The sequence below is a fragment of the Cucurbita pepo genome, chromosome 18, assembly GCF_057944985.1.
Source record: "Cucurbita pepo subsp. pepo isolate OVF chromosome 18, ASM5794498v1, whole genome shotgun sequence".
Taxonomy (NCBI): domain Eukaryota; kingdom Viridiplantae; phylum Streptophyta; class Magnoliopsida; order Cucurbitales; family Cucurbitaceae; genus Cucurbita; species Cucurbita pepo.
In genome coordinates, this window is record NC_141815.1 from 1,343,799 (window position 1) to 1,371,741 (window position 27,943).

Consider the following 27,943-nt stretch of genomic DNA (forward strand, 5'->3'; position numbering starts at 1 on the left):
TCAAACACTGTCGAGAACAATATTTTTTAGTAAACAAAATGGTCATGCGCATCCGGGGAATCGAACCCCGATCAGTACCGTAGGAGGGTACTATGATACCACTACACTAGATGCGCTCCCTCGCAAGTATATTAGCCCATCTAATGAAAGCCCTATGTAAACGAGGGGTTAAGGTCTTTTCGAGTTACAACTGAAAAGGCTACGATGGGAGGGTACTATGATACCACTACACTAGAGCGCTCCCTTGCAAGTATCTTAAACCATGTAATGAAAGCCCTATGTAACCGAGGGGTTAAGGTCTTTTCGAGTTACAAATGAAAAGGCTACCACAAGAATGTTTTAAAATGGGAGTCCTAGGCTAACCTCAAACACGAGAACAATATTTTTTAGTAAACAAAATATGGTCATGCGCATCCGGGGAATCGAACCCCGGTCAGTACCGTGGGAGGGTACTATGATACCACTACACTAGATGCGCTCCCTCACAAGTATATTAGCCCATCTAATGAAGCCCTATCTAACCGAGGGGTTAAGGTCTTTTCGACTTACAAATGAAAAGACTACCAAGAATCTTTTAAAATGGGAATCAATCCTAGGCTAACCTTAAACACTGTTGAGAACAGAATTTCAAGTAAACAAAATGGTCATGCGCATCCGATGAATTAAACCCCGGTCAATACCGTGGGAGGGTACTATGATACCACTACACTAGATGCGCTCCCTTGGCCCTATGTAACCGAGGGGTTAAGGTCTTTTCGAGTTACAACTGAAAAGGCTACCATGGGAGGGTACTATGATACCACTACACTAGATGCGCTCCCTTGCAAGTATCTTAGCTCATGTAATGAAAGCCCCATGTAACCGAGGGGTTAAGGTCTTTTCGAGTTACAACTGAAAAGGCTACCATGGGAGGGTACTATGATACCACTACACTAGATGCGCTCCCTTGCAAGTATCTTAGCCCATGTAATGAAAGCCCTATGTAACCGAGGGGTTAAAGTCTTTTCGAGTTACAAATGAAAAGGCTACCATGGGAGGGTGCGCTCCCTTGCAAGTATCTTAGCCCATGTAATGAAAGCCCTATGTAACCGAGGGGTTAAGGTCTTTTCGAGTTACAAATGAAAAGGCTACCAAGAATCTTTTAAAATGGGAGTCCTAGGCTAACCTCAGAGAACAATATTTTTTAGTAAACAAAATATGGTCATGCGCATTTGGGGAATCGAACCCCGGTCAGTACCGTAGGAGGGTACTATGATACCACTACACTAGATGCGCTCCCTTGCAAGTATCTTAGCCCATGTAATGAAAGCCCTATGTAACCGAGGGGTTAAGGTCTTTTCGACTTACAAATGAAAAGGCTACCAAGAATCTTAGGCTAACCTCAAACACTGTCGAGAAAAATATTTTCGAGTTAACAAAGTTGTCATCCGCATCCGGTGAATCAAACCCCAGTCCCGTGGGAGGGTACTATGATACCACTACACTAGATGCGCTCCCTTGCAAGTATCTTACCCCATGCCATGAAACCCCTATGTAACCGAGGGTTAAGGTCTTTTCGAGTAACAAATGAAAAGGCTAATTAAGAATCTTTTTAAATGGGAATCTTAGGCTAACCTCAAACACTGTCGAGAACAATATTTTCGAGTAAACAAAATGGTCATGCGCATCCGGGGAATCGAACCCCGGTCAGTACCGTGTGAGGGTACTATGATACTAATACACTAGATGCGCTCCCTTGCAAGTATCTTAGCCCATGTAATGAAAGCCCTATGTAACCGAGGGGTTAAGGTCTTTTCGAGTTACAAATGAAAAGGCTACCAAGAATCTTAGACTAACCTCAAACAGAGAACAATGTTTTCGAGTAAACAAAGTTGTCATGCGCATCGGGTGAATCAAACCCCGGTCAATACCGTGGGAGGGTACTATGATACCACTACACTAGATGCGCTCCCTTGCAAGTATCTTAGCCCATGCCATGAAACCCCTATGTAACCGAGGGGTTAAGGTCTTTTCGAGTTACAAATGAAAAGGCTACCAAGAATCTTTTAAAATGGGAACAAAATTTCAAGTAAACAAAATAGTCATGCGCATTCGGGGAATCGAACCACGGTCAGTACTGTGGGAGGGTACTATGATACCACTACACTAGGTGCGCTCCCTTGCAAGTATCTTAGCCCATGTAATGAAAGCCCTACGTAACCGGTTAAGGTCTTTTCGAGTTACAAATGAAAAGGCAACCAAGAATCTTAGGCTACCCTCAAACACTGTCGAGAACAATATTTGCGAGTAAACAAAGTTGTCATGCGCATCCGGTGAATCAAACCCCGGTCAATACCGTGGGAGGGTACTATGATACCACTACACTAGATGCGCTCCCTTGCAAGTTTCTTAACCGATGTAATGAAAGCCCTATGTAACCGAGGGGTTAAGGTCTTTTCGAGTTACAAATGAAAAGTCTACCTAGAATCTTTTAAAATAGGAATCCTAGGCTACCACCTTAAACACTGTTGAGAACAATATTTTCAAGTAAACAAAATGGTCATGCGCATCCGGGGAATCGAACCCCGATCAGTACCGTGGGAGGGTACTATGATACCACTACACTAGATGCGCTCCCTTGCAAGTATCTTAGCTCATGTAATTTAAGCCCTATGTAACTGAGGGGTTAAGGTATTTTCGAGTTACAAATGAAAAGGCTAACCAAGAACCTTTTTAAATGGGAATCTTAGGCTAACCTCAAACACTGTCCAGAACAATATTTTTCGAGTAAAGAAAATTGGTCATGCGCATCCGGGGAATCGAACCCCGATCAGTACCGTGGGAGGGTACTATGATACCACTACACTAGATGCGCTCCCTTGCAATTATCTTAGCCCATGTAATGAAAGCCCCATGTAACCGAGGGGTTAAGGTCTTTTCGAGTTACAAATGAAAAGGCTAACCAAGAATCTTTTTAAATGGGAATCTTAGGCTAAGCTCAAACACTATCGAGAACAATATTTTCGAGTAAAGAAAATGGTCATGCGCATCCGTGGAATCGAACCCCGGTTAGTACCGTGGAAGGGTACTATGATACCACTACACTAGATGTGCTCCCTTGCAATTATCTTAGCCCATGTACTGAAAGCCCTATGTAACCGAGGGGTTAAGGTCTTTTCGAGTTACAAATGAAAAGGCTAACAAGAATCTTTTAAAATGGGAATCCTAGGCTAACCTTAAATGGGAATCTTAGGCTAACCTCAAACACTGTCGAGAACAATAATTTTTAGTAAACAAAATGGTCTCATGCGCATCCCGGGAATCAAACCCAGTCAATACCGTGGGAGGGTACTATGTTACCACTACAATGCGCTCCCTTGAGAGTATCTTAGCCCATGTAATGAAAGCCCTATGTAACCGAGGGGTTAAGGTCTTTTCGAGTTACAAATGAAAAGGCTACCAAGAAACTTTTTAAATGGGAATCTTAGGCTAACCTCAAACATTGTCGAGAACAATATTTTTTTAGTAAACAAAATGGTCATGCGCATCTAGGGAATCGAACCCCGGTCAATACCATGGTTGGGTACTATGATACCACTACACTAAATGCGCTCCCTTGCAAGTATCTTCTTAGCCCATGTAATGAAAGCCCTATGTAACCGAGGGGTTAAGGTCTTTGCGAGTTACAAATGAAAAGGCTACGAAGAATCTTTTTAAATGGGTATCTTAGGCTAACCTCAAACACTGTCGAGAACGTAAACAAAATGGTCATGCGCATCCGGGGAATCGAACCCCGGTCAATACCGTTGGAGGGGACTATGATACCACTACACTAGATGCGCTCCATTGCAATTATCTTAGCCCATGTAATGAAAGCCCTATGTAACCGAGGGGTTAAGGTCTTTTCGACTTACAAATGAAAAGTTTACCTAGAATCTTTTAAAATAGGAATCCTAGGCTAACACCTTAAACACTGTTGAGAACAATATTTTCAAGTAAACAAAATGGTCATGCGCATCCGGGGAATCGAACCCCGATCAGTACCGTGGGAGGGTACTATGATACCACTACACTAGATGCGCTCCCTTGCAAGTATCTTAGCTCATGTAATTTAAGCCCTATGTAACTGAGGGGTTAAGGTATTTTCGAGTTACAAATGAAAAGGCTAACCAAGAACCTTTTTAAATGGGAATCTTAGGCTAACCTCAAACACTGTCCAGAACAATATTTTTCGAGTAAAGAAAATTGGTCATGCGCATCCGGGGAATCGAACCCCGATCAGTACCGTGGGAGGGTACTATGATACCACTACACTAGATGTGCTCCCTTGCAATTATCTTAGCCCATGTAATGAAACCATATGTATTCGAGGGGTTAAGGTCTTTTCGAGTTACAAATGAAAAGGCTAACAAGAATCTTTTAAAATGGGAATCCTAGGCTAACCTTAAACACGGCTGGGAACAATATTTTTGAGTAAACAAAATGGTCATGCACATCCGGGGAATCGAACCCCGGTCAGTACCGTGGGAGGGTACTATGATACCACTACACTAGATGCGCTCCATTGCAAGTATTTTAGCCCATGTAATGAAAGCCCTATGTAACCGAGGGGTTAAGGTCTTTACGAGTTACAAATGAAAAGGCTACCAAGAATCTTTTAAAATGGGTATCTTAGGCTAACCTCAAACACTGTCGAGAACGTAAACAAAATGGTCATGCACATCCGGGGAATCGAACCCCGGTCAATATCGTTGGAGGGGACTATGATACCACTACACTTGATGCGCTCCATTGCAATTATCTTAGCCCATGTAATGAAAGCCCTATGTAACGGAGGGGTTAAGGTCTTTTCGACTTACAAATGAAAAGGCTACCAAGAATCTTTTAAAATAGGAATCCTAGGCTAACACCTTAAACACTGTTGAGAACAATATTTTCGAGTAAACAAAATGGTCATGCGCATTCGGGGAATCGAACCCCGGTCAGTACCGTGGGAGGGTACTATGATACCACTACACTAGATGCGCTCCCTTGCAAGTATCTTAGCCCATGTAATGAAAGCCCTATGTAACCGAGGGGTTAAGGTCTTTTCGAGTTACAAATGAAAAGGCTAACCAAGAACCTTTTTAAATGGGAATCTTAGGCTAACCTCAAACACTGTCGAGAACAATATTTTCGAGTAAAGAAAATGGTCATGCGCATCCGGGGAATCGAACCCCGATCAGTACCGTGGGAGGGTACTATGATACCACTACACTAGATGCGCTCCCTTGCAATTATCTTAGCCCATGTAATGAAAGCCCTATGTAACCGAGGGGTTAAGGTCGTTTCGAGTTACAAATGAAAAGGCTACCAAGAATTTTTTTAAATGGGAATCGTAGGCTAACCTCAAACACTGTCGAGAACAATATTTTCGAGTAAACAAAATGGTCATGCGCATCTCGGGAATCGAACCCCGACTGTGGGAGGGTACTATGATACCACTACACTAGATGCGGTCCATTGCAATTATCTTAGCCCATGTACTGAAAGCCCTATGTAACCGAGGGGTTTAGGTCTTTTCAACTTACAAATGAAAAGGCTACCAAGAATCTTTTAAAATGGGAATCCTTGCTAACCTTAAACACTATCGAGAAAAATATTTTTGATTAAACAAAATGGTCATGCGCTCCCGGGGAATCGAATCCCGATCAATACTGTGGGAGGGTACTGTGATACTACTATACTAGATGCGCTCCCTTGCAAGAATCTGAGCCCATATAATGAAATCCCTATGTAAATGAGGGGTAAGGTCATTTCGAGTTACAAATGAAAAGGCTACCAAGAATATTTTAAAATGGTAAGCTTAGGCTAACCTCAAACACTGTCGAGAACAATATTTTTTAGTAAACAAAATGGTCATGCGCATCCGGGGAATCGAATCCCGTTCAGTATCGTGGGAGGATACTATGATACCACTATACTAGATGCGCTCCCTTGCAAGTATCTTTCCCTTGTAATGAAAGCAGGTCTTTTCGAGTTACAAATTAAAAGGCTACCAAGAATCTTTTAAAATGGGAATCCTAGGCTAACCTTTAACACTGTCGAGAAAAATATTTTCGAGTAAACAAAATGGACATGCGCATCTGAGAAATCGAACCCCAGTCAATACCGTGTGAAGGTACTATGATACCACTACACAAGATGCGCTCCCTTGCAAGTATTTTAGCCCATGTAATGAAAGCCCTATGTAATCGAGGGGTTAAGTTCCTTTCGACTAAACAAATGAAAAGGCTACCAAGAATCTTTTAAAATGGGAATCCTAGGCTAACCTTTAACACTGTTGAGAACAATATTTTCGAATAAACAAAATTGATATGCACATCTAGGGAATCGAATCCCGATCAGTACTATGGGAGGGTACTATGATACTACTACTCTAGATGCGCTCCCTTGTATGTATCTTAGCCCATGTAATGAAATCCCTATGTAGGAAGATACTATGATACCACTACACTAGATGTTGGGTTTTTAGCTCTTAATATGAATTTAATTAATTTTAATCAATTAGTGGAATGATGTTTTGATTATAACCCACCTACTTTTTAATTATTAACTATTTTCAGTATTTTGATTTGTACAGTATAAGGTTGAGAATGACGATTTCAACGACTGTTCATCACTAAAATAAGAGTTAAAACGAAGAAATTACAGTCGAGACAACATATCCGACGTGATGATGTGGTAGCTAAATCAAAATGATAGAGAAATCAAAGTATGATACTTATAATTTTGGAAGAGTAACAAATGGTGGAGTTTTCTTATTATCATATTTCTAAATAAAATTATTTATACAAAATATAAATTTGAATCTAACCGTTACTTACATCGATTTTTATTATTACTATATTACATTATTATATTCTTATATTTTGAAATTTGGATAGTTACTCACATCATTTTTATCATTATTATATTATTATATTTATAATAAATTTTGAAATTTTAATTTAACGGTTACTCAAATTACTTTTTATTATTATTATATTATTATATATATAATAAACTTTGAATTTGTCATTGGACTATTACTTTTTATTATTTTTATATTATATTATTATATTTAAATATAATAATAAAATTAATTTACTTTTCATGTCTATTAACTTCCCCACAGTTAAAATACACGACTTCCATAATTTTTCATCTTAAAGTTTCCAATTTTATTTTTATTATCTTATTGTTGACAGAGATTTTTATTGTGTTGTGTTATTTTTATTATTTTATTCTTGACAGAGATTTTTATTGTGTTGTGAAGAAATAGTCGTGAATGCTCCAAATTGTAAATCTACTTTCAGAGAGTTGTGGTGTATTCCTACCAAATTCAAATACTTATATTGGTTTGATCCTGCGCCGTGGAAATGATTGAGTTTGCTCTTGAACTCGTAAAAAGAGCGGTGTAGCGGTTGGGCTCTGATCCGTAGAAAGAGTCGAAAAAGTTCTTTTTGTAAATTCTCAAGAGGCGCTTAGGGAGAGGAGTAGGTCGAGTTTGACCAACCCACTATAAAACTAAGGTGTCATATTTTTAACTCTTTCCTATTTAATTTCAAAATTATTATTGTGACTTATTCCATGTTCTAAGTTCCTTATGGTTGATTATTAGTTTGACTTGAACTATCTTGTTATATTAATTTTCATTTTCTACTCATTGGTAAAAAGTTTCATAATTAGAAAAATTAATCAAGCTTAAATATTTTTATTGTTAAAACCCTATTCACCCCAAGGTTCCCATACCAATCCAACACTAGATGCGCTCCATTAAAAGAACCTTAGCCCATGTAATAAAAGCCCTATGTAACTGACTGGTTAAGTGCCTTTCAAGATACAAATGAAAAGGTTACCAAGAATCTTTATTCACCCCCTAGGGTTGCCATACCGATCCAACACTAGATGCGCTTCCCTATGTAACCGAGGGGTTAAGTGCCTTTCGAGATAGAAATGAAAAGGTTACCAAGATTCTTTTGCCATTTGAATCCTAGGCCGCCTTAAATAATGTCGAGAAAATATTTTCGAGTAAACAAAATGGAAATGTGCATACTGAGAATTGAACCTCAGTCGGTAACATGGGAGGGTACTATGATAACGCTACACTAGATGCGCACTGTAACGCCCCTAATTTTCTCCACCCTAATTAGCGACGTTACCTTATACTCGTCAAATCAACAGGACAAGAGTTCACATGGAACAGTCTCAATAACGAAAATGCATTCATCAATTTAAGCAGTTCATACCTAGGAAAACAATTGCGACAACCTAGCCTAGAAGTAATCAACAGAGTCTAGAGAAAACAATTCGCAAAACTAAGAACGCAAGAGAATCCAACAGGCGCTACGACACAACAAACCCTCCTCAAGATTTCCATGGCCCTTCGCCTCATCCACCGTCACCCGTACATGGGAGCCTTGCCCTTTCCTGAAAAATATTGGTAGCACGTGGCTTGAGTATTATATAAAATACCCAGTAAGTCGCCCCACTGTAGGGGTTAAGCATATGTTCATACATTCGGATACAAGCAGTCGCACACAATACATCTACAAGTCGCACACGATACACATACATGACGCACGCAACACACATACATGTCACACAGAATACCCATACATGTCGCACATCGTTACCATACATGCCGCACAATATTAGAAGGACGAAACTGAGAGAGAGGTTTGTCTTCCATTCCTTCCCATGGCCTTAGGCCCTTGCCTTGTCCAGGCGGGGGTGGATGCATGGTAATTTCCCACACATGGCCCACGTGTGTGACTGTGGGCCCACCAGGCGAGCTCACAAGCGAACTCCCTGGGCCTGGCTTGGTCGGGTATGTATGACATACAATACCGGACGCCACGGATAAAGGAGGGCCTGCATGATATCGTGGCGAACACAATATCGAACATACGCATCCATACCATCAGTAGCATAACGGGGGAGTGCCCCAAGTACATAACCATAGCGTGCATGAGGTTCTTAAGGTTTACCTCCATGGCATTACACATACGATGCTCCATCCCCTCGCCGCATTACATAGCATAACCGGGTTCACATTAGGCAAGCATAACATAGCATAACCGGGTTCACATTAGGCTAGCATAACATAGCATAACCGGGTTCACATTAGGCAAGCATAACATAGCATAACCGGGTTCACATTAGGCAAGCATAACATAGCATAACCGGGTCCACATTGAGCAAGCATATCCTAGCATACTAGTCATCTTATTCATGGCATGTGGGGTTCTCATTACCATCATGAGATGTCAATCAAGCTTATCATACATACAGGGCGACAAAACGCGTCACAACATCATATTCATAAACATGGCATACATAGCAATTCACTGCAAGAATCACATACATAAACTAAACAAAGCATGCATATCATTTCACGACAAGAAACATCTAACCTAGCATACAGCAACAATGTATGGTGCATGCAAGGGCCACAGGGCACGCACCAACATACATACATAACTAACGCCAACAGTAAGGTTACTTACCTCCTTGGCCTTGACCGAAGTCGCCCACAATGCTAACTCCAGCGCCTAACTACCTCCTATAAGACAACATGATACACTTAGAGCGCCTTCACAACTATCCCTCGTGTCTAGCTACCAAGTACGTCCCTATCGCAAGCTATTTGTCAAACATGGAATTATACTGACCTCAAATTGTTGAAACGAGGGCGAAAATGACTTCGGAAGGGTCGAAAACCTAGGAATCGGTATACTATTCGGATGTCGAGCCGCCAAGCCGCACTTAGCAAAACCGGAGGTTCACGAAGCCGCCGGTGGAGCAGAAACCGATGGCTGCGACGAACACCGCCGACGTAGGGTTTCTAGAGCGCCTCCGGTTTGGGCCACAAAGGAGACGAGGCTCTGGGTGGTGTCCGAACGCGGGCTGCACGCTGGCTGAGACGTCTCGCCGAATGCCGGGGGTCGACCCACGCCTGCGCTGCGTCTTCCTCGTCTAAAAGTCCCGACGGTCCAACTCGCAGGGCTTGGCTATTGTCGCCGGTGGATGCGTCGTTGCTCGTCCGTTCTCCGGTGGCACGTCGGCTTCCTCCTGCTTCAACTACACTAGCGCTCCCTTCTCCCTAAAGGAGGCGGCCACTCCTAGGGTTTACGGGAGCCTGAGTGGATCCCGCCGAAATCTCGTGATTTTCGGCGGGGGCCCCCCTTTCTTTCTTTTTTTTTTCTCTCTCCTCTCTCCTCAGAAGGTGTACTGTTACACGCACCCTTGTAAGAATCTTAGCCCATGTAATGAAAGCCCTATGTAACCGAGAAGTGCCTTTCAACATACAAATGAAAATGTACCAAGAATCTTTTTCCATGAAAGTCCAAGGCCGACTTAAACACTTTCGAGAACAATATTTTTGAATAAGTAAAATGGAAATGCACATATCCGGGGAATCGAATCCCGATCAGTACCGTGGGAGTGTACTATGATACCACTACACTAGATGCGCTCCCTTATAAGAATCTTAGCCCATGTAATGAAAGCCTGAAGTGCCTTTCAACATACAAATGAAAGGTTACCAAGAATCTTTTCTGATGAGAATCCTTGACCGACTTAAACAATTTCTAGAATAATATTTTCAAATAAGTAAAATGGAAATGCTTATCCCGGTGAGTACTGTGGGAGGATACTATGATAGCATTACACTTGATGCGCTCCCTTGTAAGAATCTTAGCCCATGTAATGAAAGCCCTATGTAACCGAGGGGTTAAGTGCCTTTCGACATACAAATAAAAGGTTACCAAGAATCTTTTTCCATGAGCATCATAGGCCGACTTAAACACTTTCGAGAAAAATATTTTCAAATAAATAAAATTGAAATGCACATCTGGGGAATGAAACCACGGTCATTGTATGAATCTTGGCCCATGTAATGAAAGCCCTATGTAACCTAGCAGTTCAGTCCGTTAGTCATCTTAGCCTTGACTAAGGGTTTGTAGTTAAGTCACGCTCCAACAAGCCCGTGAACAATATTTTCAAATAAATAAAATGAAAATGCACATCCAGGGAATCAAACCCCGATCAGTAATGTGGGAGGGTACTATGATACCACTACACTAGATGCGCTCCCTTGTAAGAATCTTAGCCCATGTAATGAAAGCCCTACTTAAACACTTTCGAGAACAATATTTTCGAGTAAACAAAATGGAAATGAGCATCTAGGGAATCAAACCCTAATCAATACCGTGGGAGGGTACTATGATACCACTACACTAGATGCACTCCCTTGTAAGAATATTAGCCCATGTAATGAAAGCCCTATGTAACCGAGTAGTTAAGTGCCTTTTAACATACAAATGAAAGGTTACCATGTAACGACCCAAAATTTTCTACTTAATTTATGGTCGCTACTGTATACGTACCATAAACATTGATTGCAGAAGACTTCATTTAAATTCCATAAAACATATCCTTTATCTTAAAATACAGCCATGGACTTACATGTTTCGAAAACATCTTTAAAATGACACAACAAAAGACTAAATAAAATAAAGAAGCATTTAAGTTAAAAACATCCTATTCTAGCCTAAGTCTAAGAAAATAAATACCGCTATCCTATGCATGTGCCATGGTCTCGAGTTGCGATGCCGTCGTCAGCCGTACATGAATGCCTTGCCTTAACCTGAAAAATGTAGTAGCACAGGGTTTGAGTATTTAAAGAAATACTCAGTAAGTGACCCCACTATTGGGGTTAAATGCAACAATCACATGCAATGAGATGATGGGACCTATCTTTCATTTCGTTTTCCCTACGGTGCTGTCCTAACGAGTAATTTTAGACGTGTACCATATACTCTACACATAGCCCATACGTGCGAGTATGGGCTCACCAGCTAGTTCGCACACCGCTGGACCACTTTCCTTATCTGGTGGGCATACTCTGGGAGCCCCTTAGGCCGGACACCCGCTAGAACTAGTAATCTTCACGGCAGCGCTATGCAAAGCATAACGATGTTGTCCTGCCATTGGATGTACGCGTCCGTACCCTCGTGATGGGATAGGGGTATCCCCCAAATGCATGAGCACACATAATGCATGAGGTCCAAAAACTTTTCCATTTTCATTATCCTTTAATACAACCCCGCTAGCATTATGTACATATCATATCATTTTTCATATCGTTTCAGATATCATTCATCATTCATATCATATCGTTTCTCATTCTTCAGTTCTCAAATCATACATCATTCTAACGGGGTTATATTTCATGTCATTTATGGTAATTTCATGTCATTCATATCATGCTGTATACACATAATTTGAGAGACCTAATATAACGTTCTATGCTTTTAACATAATATTTCATCATATATACGTCATACCATGACATATTGCATCACAATGTATCATATCATAAACAAGCCATAACGTAAACACTTCGTAGTCATATCGTTCTCTAACTTATCATAGCCTTAACGTTCTTATACCTATCACAGACATATCATTACATGGACGTACCTTAGTCATATCATCACAAGAACTTAACCTAACGCTATCGTTCTATCAATCCTAACGCTATCGTATCAATCTATCACAAACCTATCCCTTTCTACCCGTAACCTAACCGTATTCTTCCATCAATCTCTCTTATCCATATCACTCCAGTATGTAACCTAACCTTAACGTTTCATGAACGTATCTTACTCCTATCGTTACATTTCGTTTTGTACATCCTTCTCGTATCCTATCTCAAACCTATCCTTGAACACATCATACCATAATTATTATCATACAATTCACATATTATAACATAACATAAACATAATATAAGCATACCGATTAATAGATAATTCACACATATCAATATATATGACACGTGCAGAACCACGGGCACGTGTCAACATCAAATATAACCATGCCGATAGTAAGGCCACTTACCTGGCTAGCTTAAGTCGTTGTCACAAATATATCTTTAATGAAAGTTCGATTTCGTCATTTGAAAACCAAGTCAACCTATATGAGCCCATGATATTAGTTTCAGGGTTCAACTCTACAAAATTATTTCCCTAATTTACATTGTTCATCATAAATTCTCATATTTCTTACAAAATTTAACTCAGTTCATTGCCCTATAATATTTGTTGTTTTATTGTTAAATTCTGTTCCACAAATCTTTCCTCAATCTCTCTCTAATTATTTTCCTTTCCTTCTGTGAATAGATTTTCAATTGTGTAAACAGATATTACTCGCAATTTTAAGTGGATTATTTGGCTACCATTTTATAGATTTGCCAACTAGAATTTTATTGAATCTAACCGTATAACTTAAAATGCTAACAAAAATCTAATCAATTGTATATGGGATCTGATTATTACAGCATAAAATATTAGATCTGCCAACTAGAATTTTATTGAATCTAACCGTATAACTTAAAATGCTAACAAAAATCTAATCAATTGGATATGGGATCTGATTATTACAGGGTAAAATATGAGAGAAGATTTGATCCTAAATTAACTTCTTATAACCAAAGCGATAAAGGAAAAGGAAATCTGAGATAGGATTTTACAGTAATGACGAAACAAAATCTCTAAATCTGCAATCTCACTGTGTTGAAAGCCATTTTACTTCTTCTCAAAATCTGACCATTGTTGTGTTCCATTGTACTTCTTCTCAAAATCTGACCATTGTTGTTTTTCTGTTTCTTTTTGCGATTGGTAAGAATGGGTTGATGAGAGATAATTGTGGAGAGGGATGGGAGGTCAGTGGAAAGAAGGAGAAAATGTTGTTGTTTTTTTTGTTTATTTATTTATTTATTTATTATTATTATTTTTCTATTTTTTTTATAATTATTTTTATTTGTTTATTTATTTCTTTATTTTTATTTTTTTGAGTTGTTGTTTTTTTTGTTTATTTATTTATTTATTTATTATTATTATTTTTCTATTTTTTTTATAATTATTTTTATTTGTTTATTTATTTCTTTATTTTTATTTTTTTGAGCTATTACCAGGAAATTGTTGCTTGGTTGTTTTTCTGTTTCTTTTTGCCGTTCGCAAGGGAGGGTTGAAGAAGGGAGGGGTTGAAGAGAGATAATTGTGGGAAGGGATGAGAGGTTAGTGGAGAGAAGGGGAAAATGTTGTTTTTTGTTTATTTATTTATTTAGTATTATTATTGTTATTTTTTCTATTTTTTAATAATTATTTTTATTTATTTATTTATTTATTATTATTATTATTATTATTATTATTATTTTTTTTGGCTATTGCATTCCCAAGAGAATCCTAGCCCAATGAAACCGGTAACTAAAGAGTTAGGAGTAATTTTTTCCCAAAAGAATCCTAGCCCAATGAAACCCGTATGTAACTAAAGAGTTAGGAGTTAAGTCCACGCTTCACTGGGCCTTTCAACATACAAATGAAAGGTCACTAAGAATCTTATCTCATGAAAATCCTAGTTCAATGAAAACCCTATCTAACCAAGGAGTTATGTCCATGCGCATCCGGGGAATCGAACCCGGTTAGTACCATGGGAGGGTACTATGATACCACTACACTAGATACAGTACCTTGTAATAATCTTAGCCCATGTAATGAAAGCCCTATGTAACCGAGAAGTTAAGTCTATGCTTCAACGGACCTTTCGACATTCTAGATTGGATCAGTTCGACTTAAACACTTTCGAGAATAATATTTTCGAAAGGGAATCGAACCTCAATCAGTACCACGGGAGGGTACAATATGATACCACTAGATGCACTATGATGTCACTGCACTAGATGCGCTCCCTTGTAAGAATCTTAGTCCATGTAATGAAAGCCTTATGTAACCGAACAGTTAAGTTCACGCATCAATGGGCCTTTCGACATACAAATGAAAGGTTACTTAGAATCTTAGGCCATGTAATTAAAGCCATATGTAACCAAACATTAAGTTCACACATCAATTGGCCTTTCGACACTCAAATGAAAGGTTACTAAGAATCTTAGACCATGTTATTAAAGCCCTATGTAACCCAAGTCCACGCTTCAACGAGCCTTTCAACATACAAATGAAAGGCTACTAAGAATCTTAGCCCATGTAATGAAACCGAGCAGTTAAGTCCACGCTTCAACAGACATACAAATGAAAGGCTACTAAGAATTTTAGCCCATGTAATGAAACTGAGCAGTTAAGTCCACGCTTCAACGGACATACAAATGAAAGGTTACTAAGAATCTCTCATATAATGAAAGCCCTATGTAACCAAACAGTTAAGTCCTTCGTAAGGAAGAGCGTTACATACAAATGAAGGGTTGCTCTCCTCTATATATATATAGATATATATATATCTATATATATATATATAGATTTTTTTATAATACGTAATCGAATGATCCAAGACTCGTCCATCATAATTCGATCAATGGATTGGAGAATTTCATTGATAGAAACAAGATCAAAGATCGAACTGATAGAACAAACACCGTACTAAAATTTTTCGTCGGAAACATATATATAGCAAAGTAATTTAAGGAAAATGCACATCCAAGGAATCAAATCCCGGTCAATACTGTGGGAGGGTACTATGATACCAGTACACTAAGCATTTGTTTAGCCTTTTTACAATTTTTTTAATTAAAAAATTCTAGAATAATAAATTCAAGAAAATAAAAAACTGTTTTTTTTTTTTTTTTTTCATGCGAGCAACTTAATTATTTTATTAATTTTTTTTTATAATAAATTGGAAGTAATTTAATATAATTGGATTCTTTTTTCTTTTTTTTTTTTTCCTTAAGAAACAATTATTAAAAATTCAATTTAAAGTGATTAACCAAAAATTTTTATAGCCAGAAACAAAAACATATTTATAATAGATTAAATCACTTAAACTCCCTATTTCCGGCATCATATCCATAGTTAGCCATGCATTCATCATAGTTATTAGAAGTTCCAGTTCGTATCAAGGTCACGGTCGATATCGTCACGATCATCAATATCGCCACTATCATCAATATCGCCACTATCATAAATATCGTCACTATCATCCATAAGAAAACCCTTAGGGTTATTATCTGGGAACTTGTTCAGTAATGAAAGGAAGATAGGAGTTTGTCGCTAGGTATTTGACATAATGTGAGCAAACATATTTATTATTTAGAAAAATTTTATAACAAATGTGAGCCTAAAGCTATGTTTTATCTTTTCTTGGTCCCTCAATAATATTTATGGTCCATTACGACATTATGGGTCAACTAGGTCTGTGTAAGAATAGTTAGGACGCAAACCCTAATCGTGAACTTAACTCAATTGGTGAAGGTCTACCTATCATATAGGAATGCAACGTTACCCCATTTAAGGCCCATGGAACATTGAGAGGGTACTATAGATGGAGCGCTGGCATGAGGATGTGAGTTTGGCTAGGCACACAGTGGAAATATAGGGAGGCTAAGAGCTTACGACGATTCCTCCATGTCTTTTAGACTTTCTTAGAGCCTAAGACAAATGAGTGTTGGATCGGTATGACAACCCTAGAAGGGGAGGGGATAAAAGTATTTAAGCGTGATTAATTTTTCTAATTATGAAACTTTTTTAAGATAGATTGTAAGTCAAACCAATAATCAACGGTAAGAAACTTAGAATAGGCAATAAGTCACAATAATAATTTTCAAATTAAATAAGAAAGAGTTAGAAAATATGACACTGTAATTTTATAGTGGTTCGGTCAAACTCGACCTACTCCACTCCCCAAGCGTCTCTTGGGAATTTTAATAAAGAACTTTCTCGACTATTTCCACGGATCAGAGCACAACTGCTACACCGTCTTTTTTACGAGTTTAAGAGCAAACTCAATCCTTTCCACGACGTATGATCAAATTGATACAAGTATTTGAATTTGCAGGAACACACCACAACTTTTTAAAAGAGTAGATTTACAATTTGGAGCACTCGCAACTATTTCTTCACAATACATTAAAAAATCTCTCTCAAGAATAAGATAAATAAAAATAAAATTAGAAGCGGGAGAGAGCAGAAGCTTTAGAAAATTGAAGATGAAGAATTACCAAAGTTCTGTTGAAAGTGGAAAAAAAGAGATTGTGTTAGAAGTGAAATGGAAGGGGAGATTAAAAGTAAATAATAAAAAAAAAATTATAAATTTATTTTTATTATTTTTTTAAAAAACATAAAAATATAATATAAAAATAATAAAAATCTTGAAAAATTTTAAATTTATTATAAATATAATAATATAATAATAATAAAAAGTAATGTGCGTAACTGTTAAATTAAAATTTCAAAATTTAATATAAATATAATAATATGATAATAATAAAAATGATGTAACCACCAAAATTTTAAAATTCAAAATTTATTATAAATATAGTAATAATATAATAATAAAAAGTAAGGTAAGTAACGATTAAATTAAAATTTTAAAATTTATTATAAATATAATAATATAATAATAATAAAAATTATGCGAGTAACCAACAAAATTTTAAAATATAATAATATAATAGTGTAATCTAGTAATAATAAAAATCGATTTGAGTAACGTTAGATTCAAATTTATATTTTGTAAAAATAATTTTATTTAGAAATATAATAATAAGAAAAACTCCACCCTTTGTTAGATTTCTATAATTAAAAGTGTCATTTTGGGTATGTTATCTCGACCATAATTTCTTTGTTTTAGCTCTAATTTTAGTGTCATTTTGAATTAGCTGCCACATCATCACGTCGGGTATGTTGTCTCGACTGTAATTTCTTTGTTTTCGCTATGATTTTAGTGTCATTTTGATTTAGCTGCCACATCATCACGTCGGGTATGTTGTCTCGACTGTAATTTCTTTGTTTTCGCTATGATTTTAGTGATTCAAAAGTCGTTAAAATCGTCATTCCCAATCTTATACTCGGGAAAGTTCAAAATAAAAATTGTTAATAATTAAAAGTAGGTTTGTTATCATCAAAATACCACTTAATTAATTGTCGAGAACAATATTTTCGAGTAAAAAAAAAGACATGCGCATTCGGGGAATCAAACCCCGATATGTACCGTGGGAGGGTACTATGATACCACTACAATAGATGTGCTCCCTTGTAAGAATATTTGCCCATTTAAAGAAAGACCTATGTAACAAGGGGTTAAGTTCATTTTGTTATACAAATGAAAAGGTTACGAAGAGTCTTTTGCCATGAGATTCGTAGACCGACTTAAAAACATCGAGTATATGAAATGGACCATGCGCATCCAGGGAATCAATCACAGGTCAGTACCGTGGGAGGGTACTATGATACCACTACACTAGATGCGCTCCCTTGTAAGAATTTTAGCCCATGTAAAGAAAGCCCTAAGTAACCGAGCGGTTAAGTGCCTTTTGACATACAAATGAAAAGGTTACCAAGAGTCTTTTGCCATGAGATTCGTAGACCGACTTAAAAATGTTGAGTATACGAAATGGATCATGCGCATCTGGGGAATCAAACCCCGGTCAGTACCGTGGGAGGGTACTATGATACCACTACACTAGATGCGCTCCCTTGTAAGAATTTTAGCCCTTGTAAAGAAAGCCCTATGTAACCGAGCGGTTAAGTGCCTTTTGACATACAAATGAAAAGGTTACCAAGAGTCTTTTGCCATGAGATTCGTAGTCCGACTTAAAAACGTCGAGTATACGAAATGGACGATACGCATCTGGGGAATCGATCCCCGATCAGTACCGTGGGAGGGTACTATGATACCACTACACTAGATGCGCTCCCTTATAAGAATCTTAACCCATGTAATAAAAGCCCTATGTAACCAAGGGTTTAGGTGCCTTTTAACATACAAATATAAAGGTTACCAAGAGTCTTTTTCCATGAGATTCGTAGACCGACTTAAAAACGTCGAGTATACAAAATGGACCATGCGCATCCAGGGAATCGAACCCCGGTCAGTACCGTGGGAGGGTACTATGATACCACTACACTAGATGCGCTCCCTTGTAAGAATTTTAGCCCTTGTAAAGAAAGCCCTATGTAACCGAGCGGTTAAGTGCCTTTTGACATACAAATGAAAAGGTTACCAAGAGTCTTTTGCCATGAGATTCGTAGACCGACTTAAAAACGTCGAGTATACGAAATGGACGATACGCATCTGGGGAATCGATCCCCGATCAGTCCCGTGGGAGGGTAATATGATAACACTACACTAGATGCGCTCCCTTGTAAGAATCTTAGCCCTTGTAAAGAAAGCCCTATGTAACCGAGCGGTTAAGTGCCTTTTGACATACAAATGAAAAGGTTACCAAGAGTCTTTTGCCATGAGATTCGTAGACCGACTTAAAAACGTCGAGTATACGAAATGGACCATGCACATCCGGGGAATAGAACCCCGGTCAATACCGTGGCAGGGTACTATGATACCACTACATTAGATGCGCTCCCTTATAAGAATCTTAGCCCTTGTAAAGAAAGCCCTATGTAACCGAGCGGTTAAGTGCCTTTTGATATACAAATGAAAAAGTTACAAAGAGTCTTTTGCCATGAGATTCGTAGACCGACTTAAAAACGTCGAGTATACGAAATGGACGATACGCATCTGGGGAATCGATCCCCGATCAGTACCGTGGGAGGGTAATATCATAACACTACACTAGATGCGCTCCCTTGTAAGAATCTTAGCCCTTGTAAAGAAAGCCCTATGTAACCGAGCGGTTAAGTGTCTTTTGACACACAAATGAAAAGGTTACCAAGAGTCTTTTTCCATGAAATTCGTAGACTGACTTAAAAACGTCGAGTATACAAAATGGATCATGTGCATCCGGGGAATCAAACCCCGGTTAGTACCGTGGGAGGGTACTATGATACCACTACACTAGATGCGCTCCCTTATAAGAATCTTAACCCTTGTAAAGAAAGCCCTATGTAACCGAGCGGTTAAGTGCCTTTTGACATACAAATGAAAAGGTTACCAAGAGTCTTTTTCCATGAGATTCGTAGACTGACTTAAAAACGTCGAGTATACAAAATGGATCATGTGCATCCGGGGAATCAAACCCCGGTTAGTATCGTGGGAGGGTACTATGATACCACTATATTAGAAGCGCTCCCTTATAAGAATCTTAGCCCTTGTAAAGAAAGCCCTATGTAACCGACCGGTTAAGTGTCTTTTGACACACAAATGAAAAGGTTACCAAGAGTCTTTTTCCATGAGATTCGTAGACTGTCTTAAAAACGTCGAGTATACAAAATGGACCATGCGCATCAAGGGAATCAAACCCCGGTCAGTACCGTGGGAGGGTACTATGATACCACTACACTAGATGCGCTCCCTTGTAAGAATTTTAGCCCTTGTAAAGAAAGCCCTATGTAACCGAGCGGTTAAGTGCCTTTTGACATACAAATGAAAAGGTTACCAAGAGTCTTTTGCCATGAGATTCGTAGACCGACTTAAAAACGTCGAGTATACGAAATGGACGATACGCATCTGGGGAATCGATCCCCGATCAGTACCGTGGGAGGGTAATATGATAACACTACACTAGATGCGCTCCCTTGTAAAAATCTTAGCCCTTGTAAAGAAAGCCCTATGTAACCGAGCGGTTAAGTGTCTTTTGACACACAAATGAAAAGGTTACCAAGAGTCTTTTTCCATGAGATTCGTAGACCGACTTAAAAACATCGAGTATACGAAATGGACCATGCACATCCGGGGAATAGAACCCCGGTCAGTACCGTGGCAGGGTACTATGATACCACTACATTAGATGCGCTCCCTTATAAGAATCTTAGCCCTTGTAAAGAAAGCCCTATGTAACCGAGCGGTTAAGTGCCTTTTGACATACAAATGAAAAGGTTACCAAGAGTCTTTTGCCATGAGATTCGTAGACCGACTTAAAAACGTCGAGTATACAAAATGGATCATGTGCATCCGGGGAATCAAACCCCGGTTAGTACCGTGGGAGGGTACTATGATACCACTACACTAGATGCGCTCCCTTATAAGAATCTTAACCCATGTAATAAAAGCCCTATGTAACCGAGGGTTTAGGTGCCTTTTAACATACAAATATAAAGGTTACCAAGAATATTTTGCCATGAGATTCGTAGACCGACTTAAAAACGTCGAGTATACGAAATGGACGATGCGCATCCGGGGAATCGATCCCCGGTCAGTACCGTGGGAGGGTACTATGATACCATTACACTAGATGCACTCCCTTATAAGAATCTTAGCCCTTGTAAAGAAAGCCCTATGTAACCGAGCCGTTATGTGCCTTTTGACATACAAATGAAAAGGTTACCAAGTGTCTTTTGCCATGAGATTCGTAGACCGACTTGAACACTATCGAGTATACAATATTTTCGAGTAAACAAAATGGACATGCGCATCCGGGAGATCAAACCGATCAGTACCCTGGGAGGGTACTATGATAACACTATACTAAATGCGCCCCCTTATAAGAATCTTAGCCCATGTAATGAAAGACCTATGTAAGCCATGGGTTAGGAGACTTTTGACATACAAATGAAAAGGTTACCAAGAATCTTTAGCCAGGAGATTCCTAAACCGACTTAAACATTGTCGAGAACAATATTTTCGAGTAAACAAAATTGACATGCACATCCGGAGAATCAAATCCCGATCAGTACCGTGGGAGGGTACTATGATACCACTACACTAGATGCCGATGTAAAGAAAGCCTTATGTAACCGAGGAGTTAGGTGCCTTTTGACATACAATTAAAAAGGTTACCAAGATTCTTTTGCCATGAGATTCCTAAACTAACTTAAACACTGTCGATAACAATATTTTCGAGTAAACAAAATTGACATGCACATCCAGAGAATCAAACCCCGATCAATACCGTGGGAGGGTACTATGATACCACAACACTAGATGCGCTCCCTTGTAAGTAACTGAGCGGTTAAGTGCCTTTTGACATACAATGAAAAAGTTACCAAGAGTCATTTGCCATGAGATTCCTAGACCGACTTAAACACTGTCGAGTATACAAAATGGACATGCGCATCCGAGGAATCGAACCCCGGTTAGTATCGTGGGAGGGTATTATGATACCACTACATTAGATGCGCTCCCTTATAAAAATCTTAACCAATGTAATGAAAGCCCTATGTAACCGAGTGGTTAGGTGCATTTTAACATACAAATATAAAGGTTACCAAGAATATTTTGCCATGAGATTGCTAGACTGACTTAAACATTTTCGAGTAAACAAAATGGACATGCGCATCGGGGAAAAGAAATTTGTTCAGCACCGTGGAAGGGTACTATGATACCACTACACTAGATGCGCTCCCTTGTACGAATCTTTGCCCATGTAAAGAAAGCCCTGTGTAACCGAGGGGTTAAGTGCCTTTTGACATACAAAAGAAAAGGTTACCAAGAATCTTTTGCCATGAGATTCATAGACCGACTTAAACACCGTCGAGAAAGATATATTCGAGTAAACAAAATAGACATGCGCATCCGAGGAATCGAACCCCGGTCAGTACCGTGGGAGGGTACTATGATACCACTACACTAGATGCGCTCCCTTATAAGAATCTTAGCCCTTGTAAAGAAAGCCCTATGTAACCGAGCGGTTAAGTGCCTTTTGACATACAAATGAAAAGGTTACCAAGAATCTTTTGCCATGAGATTCCTAGACCGACATAAACACTATCGAGAACAATATTTTTGAGTAAACAAAATAGACATGCACATCCGGGGAATCGAACCCCGGTCTGTATCGTGGGAGGGTGCTATGATACCATTCACTCCCTTGTAAGAATCTTAGCCCATGTAATGAAAGCCCTATGTAACCGAGGGGTTGGGTGCCTTTTGACATACAAATGAAAAGGTTACCAAGAATCTTTTGCCATGAGATTCCTAGACCGACTTCAACACTATCGAGAACAATATTTTCGAGTAAACAAAATAGACATGCGCATCCATGGAATCGAAACCCGATCAGCACCGTGGGAGGGTACTATGATACCACTACACTAGATGCGCACCATTGTCAGAATCTTAGCCCTTGTAAAGAAAGCCCAATGTAACCGAGCGGTTAAGTGCCTTTTGACATACAAATGAAAAGGTTACCAAGAGTCTTTTGCCATGAGATTCGTAGACCGACTTGAACACTATCGAGTATACAATATTTTTGAGTAAACAAAATGGACATGCACAACCAGGAAATTGAACCCCGATCAGTACTGTGGGTGGGTACTATGATACCACTACACTAAATGTTCTCCCATCGAAAAAAATTAGCCCATGTAATGAAAGCCCTATGTAACCGAAGGGTTAGGATTCTTTTGACATACAAATGAAAAGGTTACAAGGATACTTTTGCCATGAGATTCCTAGACCAACTTAAACACTTTCAAGTATACAAAATGGACATGCGCATTCAGGGAATCAAACCCTGATCAGTACCGTGGGAGGGAATTATGATACCACTACACTAGTGCGCTCCCTTATAAGAATCTTATCCCATGTAATGAAAGCCCTATGTAACCGAGGGGTTCGGTGCCTTTTAACATACAAATATAAAGGTTACCAAGAATATTCTGACATGAGATTGCTAGACCGACTTAAACACTGTCGAGAACAATATTTTTTCGAGTAAACAAAAGGGACATGCGCATCCGGGGAAAAGAATCTATTTTCGAGTAAACAAAAGGGACATGCGCATCCGGGGAAAAGAATCTTGGTCAGCACCGTGGTAGGGTGGAAGGGTACTATGATACCAATACACTAGATGTGCTCCGGACATGCGCATTCGGGGAATCGAAACCCGGTCATTTCCGTGGGAGGGTACTATGATACCACTACACTAGATGCGCTCCCTTGTAAGAATCTTAGACCATGTAAAGAAAGCCCTATGTAACCGAGGGGTTAAGTGCCTTTTGACATACAAAAGAAAAGGCTATTAAGAATCTTTTGCCATGAGTTCCTAGACCGACTTAAACAATATATTCGAGTAAACAAAATGGACATGCGCATCCGGGGAATTGAACCCCGGTCAGTACCGTGGGAGGGTACTATGATACCACTACACTAGATGCGCTCCCTTCTAAGAATCTTAGCCCTTGTAAAGAAAGTCCTATGCAACCGAGCGGTTAAGTGCCTTTTGACATACAAATGAAAAGGTTACCAAGAATCTTTTGCCATGAGATTCCTAGACCGACTTAAACACGGTCGAGAACAATATTTTTGAGTAAACAAAATGGACATGCGCATCCGGGAAATCGAACCCCGATTAGTACTGTGGGTGGGTACTATGATACCACTACACTAGATGCCGATGTAAAGAAAGCCCTATGTAACCGAGGAGTTAGGTGACTTTTGACATACAAATGAAAAGATGACCAAGAATCTTTTGCCATGAGATTCTTAGACCGACTTAAACACTGTCGAGAACAATATTTTTGAGTAAACAAAATGGAACATGCACATCCGGGGAATTGAACCTCGGTCAATACCGTGGGAGGGTACTATGATACCACTACACTAGATGCGCTCCCTTGTAATAATCTTAGCCCTTGTAAAGAAAGCCCTATGTAACCGAGCGGTTAAGTGCCTTTTGACATACAAATGAAAAGGTTACCAAGAATCTTTTGCCATGAGATTCCTAGACCGACTTAAACACGGTCGAGAACAATATTTTTGAGTAAACATAATGGACATGCACATCCGGGAAATCGAACCCCGGTTTGTACCGTGGGAGGGTGCTATGATACCACTACACTAGATGCCAATGTAAAGAAAGCCCTATAGGGTGCTATGATACCACTACACTAGATGCCAATGTAAAGAAAGCCCTATGTAACAGAGGAGTTAGGTGACTTTTGACATACAAATGAAAAGGTTACCAAGAATTTTTGCCATGAGATTCCTAGACTGACGTAAACACTGTCGAAAACAATATTTTTGAGTAATCAAAGTTGACATGCGCATCCGGGGATTCGAACCCCGGTCTGTACCGTGGGAGGGTGCTATGATACCATTACACTAGATTCACTCCCTTGTAAAAAATCTTAGCCTATGTAATGAAAGCCCTTTGTAACCGAGGGGTTGGGTGCCTTTTGACATACAAATGAAAAGGTTACCAAGAATCTTTTGCCATGAGATTCCTAGACTGACTTAAACACGCGCATTCTTGTAAGAATCTTAGCCCTAGTAAAGAAATCCCTATGTAACAGAGCGGTTAAGTGCCTTTTGACATACAAATGAAAAGGTTAGTCTTTTGCTATGAGATTCCTAGACCGACTTAAACACTGTCGAGTATACAAAATGGACATGCGCATCCGATGAATCGAACCCCGGTCAGTACCGTGGGAGGGTACGTACTATGGTACCACTACACTAGATGCGCTCCGTTATAAGAATCTTAACCCATGTAATGAAAGCCCTATGTAACCAAGGGGTCAGGTGCCTTTTAACATACAAATATAAAGGTTACCAATAATATTTTGCCATGAGATGTCTAGACCGACTTAAACACTATCGAGAATAATTTCGAGTAAACAAAATGGACATTCGCATCCGGGGAAGAGAACCTCTGGTCAGCACCGTGGAAGGGTGGAAGGGTACTATGATACCACTACACTAGATACGATCCCTTGTAAGAATCTTTGCCCATGTAAAGAAGGTACTATGATACCACTACACTAGATGCGCTCCCTTGTAAGAATCTTTGCCCATGTAAAGAAAGCCCTATGTAACCGAGGGGTTAAGTGCATTTTATTATACAAATGAAAAGGTTGCAAAGATTCTTTTGCCATGAGATTCGTAGACCGACTTCAACAGTATACAAAATGGACCATGCGCATCCGGGGAATCGAACCCCAGTCAGGACCCTGGGAGGGTACTATGATACTACCATACTTGATGCGCTCCCTTGTAAGAATCTTAGCCCATGTAAAGAAAGCCCTATGTAACCGAGAGGTTAAGTGCCTTTTGACATACATACAAATGAAAAGGTTACCAATAATCTTTTGCCATGAGATTCCTAGACCGACTTAAACACTGTCGAGAGCAATATTTTCGAGTAAACAAAATGGATGCATATGCGCAGCTAGGGAATCAAACCCTAGTTAGTACCATGGGAGGGTACTACAATACCACTACACTAAATGCACTCTCTTATTAGAATCTTAGATCATGTAATGAAAGACTTATGTAACCTAGGGGTTAAGTACGTTTCGATATACAAATTAAAAGGTTACCAAGAATCTTTTAAAATGAGAACCCTAGGCCGACATAAACATTGTTGAGAACAATATTTTCGAGTAAACAAAATGGACATGCACATTCGGGGAATCGAAACCTAGTCAGTATCGTGGGAGGGTACTATGATACCATTACACTAGATGCGCTACCTTGTAAGAATCATAGCTCAGGTAATGAAAGCCCTATGTAACCGAGGGGTGAAATGCCTTTCGACATTCAAATGAAAAGGTTTCCAAGAATATTTTAAAATGAGAATCATAGGCCGACGTAAACACTGTTGAGATGAATATTTCGAGTAAACAAAATGGACTTGCGCATTTGGAGAATCAAACCCCGGTCAGTACCGTGGGAGGGTACTATGATATAACTACACTAGATGCGCTCCCTTGTTAGAATCTTAGCCCATGTAATGAAAGCGGTATGTAACTGAGGGGTTAAGTTCCTTCGACCTACAAATGAAAAGGCTACCAAAAATAGACATCCAAATTAAAAGGCTACCAAAAATCTTTTAAAATTAGAATACTTGGATGACACTTAAAAAGTGGGAGAGTACTATGATACTCACTGGATGGGCTTCTTCTTAGCCCATGTAATGAAAGCCCTATGTAACCGAGGGTTAAGTGCCTTTCAACATACAAATGAAAAGGTTACCAAGTATCTTTAAAAATGAGAACCCTAGGCCGACTTAAACACTGTCGAGAACAATATTTTTGAGTAACCAAAATGGACATGGGCATCTGGGGAATCGAGTCCCGGTCAGTACCGTGGGAGGGTACTATGATACCACTACACTAGATGCGCTCCCTTGTAAGAAACATAGCTCATGTAATGAAAGCACTATGTAACCGAGGGGTTAAGTGCCTTTCGACATACAAATGAAAATGTTACCAAGAATGTTTTAAAATGAGAATCATAGGCCAAGTTAAACACTATTGAGAATAATATTTTTGATTAAACAAAATGCACATGCGCATCCGGGGAATCAAACCTCATCAGTATCGTGGGAGGGTACTATGATACCACTACACTAGATCTGCTCCCTTATGAGAATCATAGCGCATGTAATGAAAGCACTATGTAACCGAGGGGTTAAGTGCCTTTCTACCTACAAATGAAAAGGTTACCAAGAATCTTTTAAAATGAGAATCTTTTGATAAAACAAAATGTTCATGCGCATCCAGGGAATCGAACCCCGTTAGTATCGTGGGAGGGTACTATGATACCACTACACTAGATGCGCTCCCTTGTGAGAATCATAGGGCATGTAATGAAAGCCCTATGTAACCGAGGGGTTAAGTGTCTTTCTACCTCCAAATGAAAATGTTACCAAGAGAATCATAGAACGACTTAAACACTGTCTAGAATAATATTTTTGAGTAAACAAAATGGACATGCACATCCGGAAAATCGAACCCCGATCAGTACCGTTGGAGGGTACTATGATACTACTACATCTAAAGATATATAAAAAAACATATGTAGAATGTATTTTGGAATTAAGGTTTTGTATTTAATAATAATAATAATTATTATTAAAAAAAAAAAACAAAATCAGTTAATAGAAATTAAAGAAAAGAAAAGAAGACAAGCTACTAGTGCCATGGAGAAAGGAGGAATGGACACGTGGATTGGAGGAAGGAAAAGAAAGAAAGATGGAGTACGAGGTGGTGTAGAAGGGTGGTACTAGATTTATGTGTCAGGTGAAAAGTTAGAGTGCTGTGGTGTGAGATTAAAAACCAAATAACAGAGAAAAAAGGAAAAATAGGACACG

General features: G+C 39.0%; 15 non-coding genes across 15 annotated transcripts; all 15 read right to left on the reverse strand.

Moving 5' to 3' along the window:
- Nucleotides 1-45: 45 nt before the first annotated feature.
- Nucleotides 46-116, reverse strand: TRNAR-CCU (transfer RNA arginine (anticodon CCU)). The gene has a single exon. It is a non-coding gene; the product is annotated as a tRNA-Arg (tRNA).
- A 291-nt stretch (nucleotides 117-407) lies between these two features.
- On the reverse strand, nucleotides 408-478 carry TRNAG-CCC (transfer RNA glycine (anticodon CCC)). Its single transcript has one exon. It is a non-coding gene; the product is annotated as a tRNA-Gly (tRNA).
- A 1,824-nt stretch (nucleotides 479-2,302) lies between these two features.
- On the reverse strand, nucleotides 2,303-2,373 carry TRNAG-CCC (transfer RNA glycine (anticodon CCC)). Its single transcript has one exon. It is a non-coding gene; the product is annotated as a tRNA-Gly (tRNA).
- Nucleotides 2,374-2,542: 169 nt separating this feature from the next.
- Nucleotides 2,543-2,613, reverse strand: TRNAR-CCU (transfer RNA arginine (anticodon CCU)). The gene has a single exon. It is a non-coding gene; the product is annotated as a tRNA-Gly (tRNA).
- Nucleotides 2,614-2,783: 170 nt separating this feature from the next.
- TRNAG-CCC (transfer RNA glycine (anticodon CCC)) lies at nucleotides 2,784-2,854 on the reverse strand. The gene has a single exon. It is a non-coding gene; the product is annotated as a tRNA-Gly (tRNA).
- Nucleotides 2,855-3,750: 896 nt separating this feature from the next.
- Nucleotides 3,751-3,821, reverse strand: TRNAW-CCA (transfer RNA tryptophan (anticodon CCA)). Its single transcript has one exon. It is a non-coding gene; the product is annotated as a tRNA-Trp (tRNA).
- A 169-nt stretch (nucleotides 3,822-3,990) lies between these two features.
- Nucleotides 3,991-4,061, reverse strand: TRNAG-CCC (transfer RNA glycine (anticodon CCC)). Its single transcript has one exon. It is a non-coding gene; the product is annotated as a tRNA-Gly (tRNA).
- Nucleotides 4,062-4,231: 170 nt separating this feature from the next.
- Nucleotides 4,232-4,302, reverse strand: TRNAG-CCC (transfer RNA glycine (anticodon CCC)). Its single transcript has one exon. It is a non-coding gene; the product is annotated as a tRNA-Gly (tRNA).
- Nucleotides 4,303-4,468: 166 nt separating this feature from the next.
- TRNAG-CCC (transfer RNA glycine (anticodon CCC)) lies at nucleotides 4,469-4,539 on the reverse strand. Its single transcript has one exon. It is a non-coding gene; the product is annotated as a tRNA-Gly (tRNA).
- Nucleotides 4,540-4,935: 396 nt separating this feature from the next.
- TRNAG-CCC (transfer RNA glycine (anticodon CCC)) lies at nucleotides 4,936-5,006 on the reverse strand. Its single transcript has one exon. It is a non-coding gene; the product is annotated as a tRNA-Gly (tRNA).
- Nucleotides 5,007-5,174: 168 nt separating this feature from the next.
- On the reverse strand, nucleotides 5,175-5,245 carry TRNAG-CCC (transfer RNA glycine (anticodon CCC)). The gene has a single exon. It is a non-coding gene; the product is annotated as a tRNA-Gly (tRNA).
- A 13,612-nt stretch (nucleotides 5,246-18,857) lies between these two features.
- TRNAG-CCC (transfer RNA glycine (anticodon CCC)) lies at nucleotides 18,858-18,928 on the reverse strand. Its single transcript has one exon. It is a non-coding gene; the product is annotated as a tRNA-Gly (tRNA).
- A 3,487-nt stretch (nucleotides 18,929-22,415) lies between these two features.
- Nucleotides 22,416-22,486, reverse strand: TRNAG-CCC (transfer RNA glycine (anticodon CCC)). The gene has a single exon. It is a non-coding gene; the product is annotated as a tRNA-Gly (tRNA).
- Nucleotides 22,487-23,936: 1,450 nt separating this feature from the next.
- On the reverse strand, nucleotides 23,937-24,007 carry TRNAG-CCC (transfer RNA glycine (anticodon CCC)). The gene has a single exon. It is a non-coding gene; the product is annotated as a tRNA-Gly (tRNA).
- Nucleotides 24,008-24,389: 382 nt separating this feature from the next.
- Nucleotides 24,390-24,460, reverse strand: TRNAG-CCC (transfer RNA glycine (anticodon CCC)). The gene has a single exon. It is a non-coding gene; the product is annotated as a tRNA-Gly (tRNA).
- Between the last annotated feature and the right edge of the window lie 3,483 nt (nucleotides 24,461-27,943).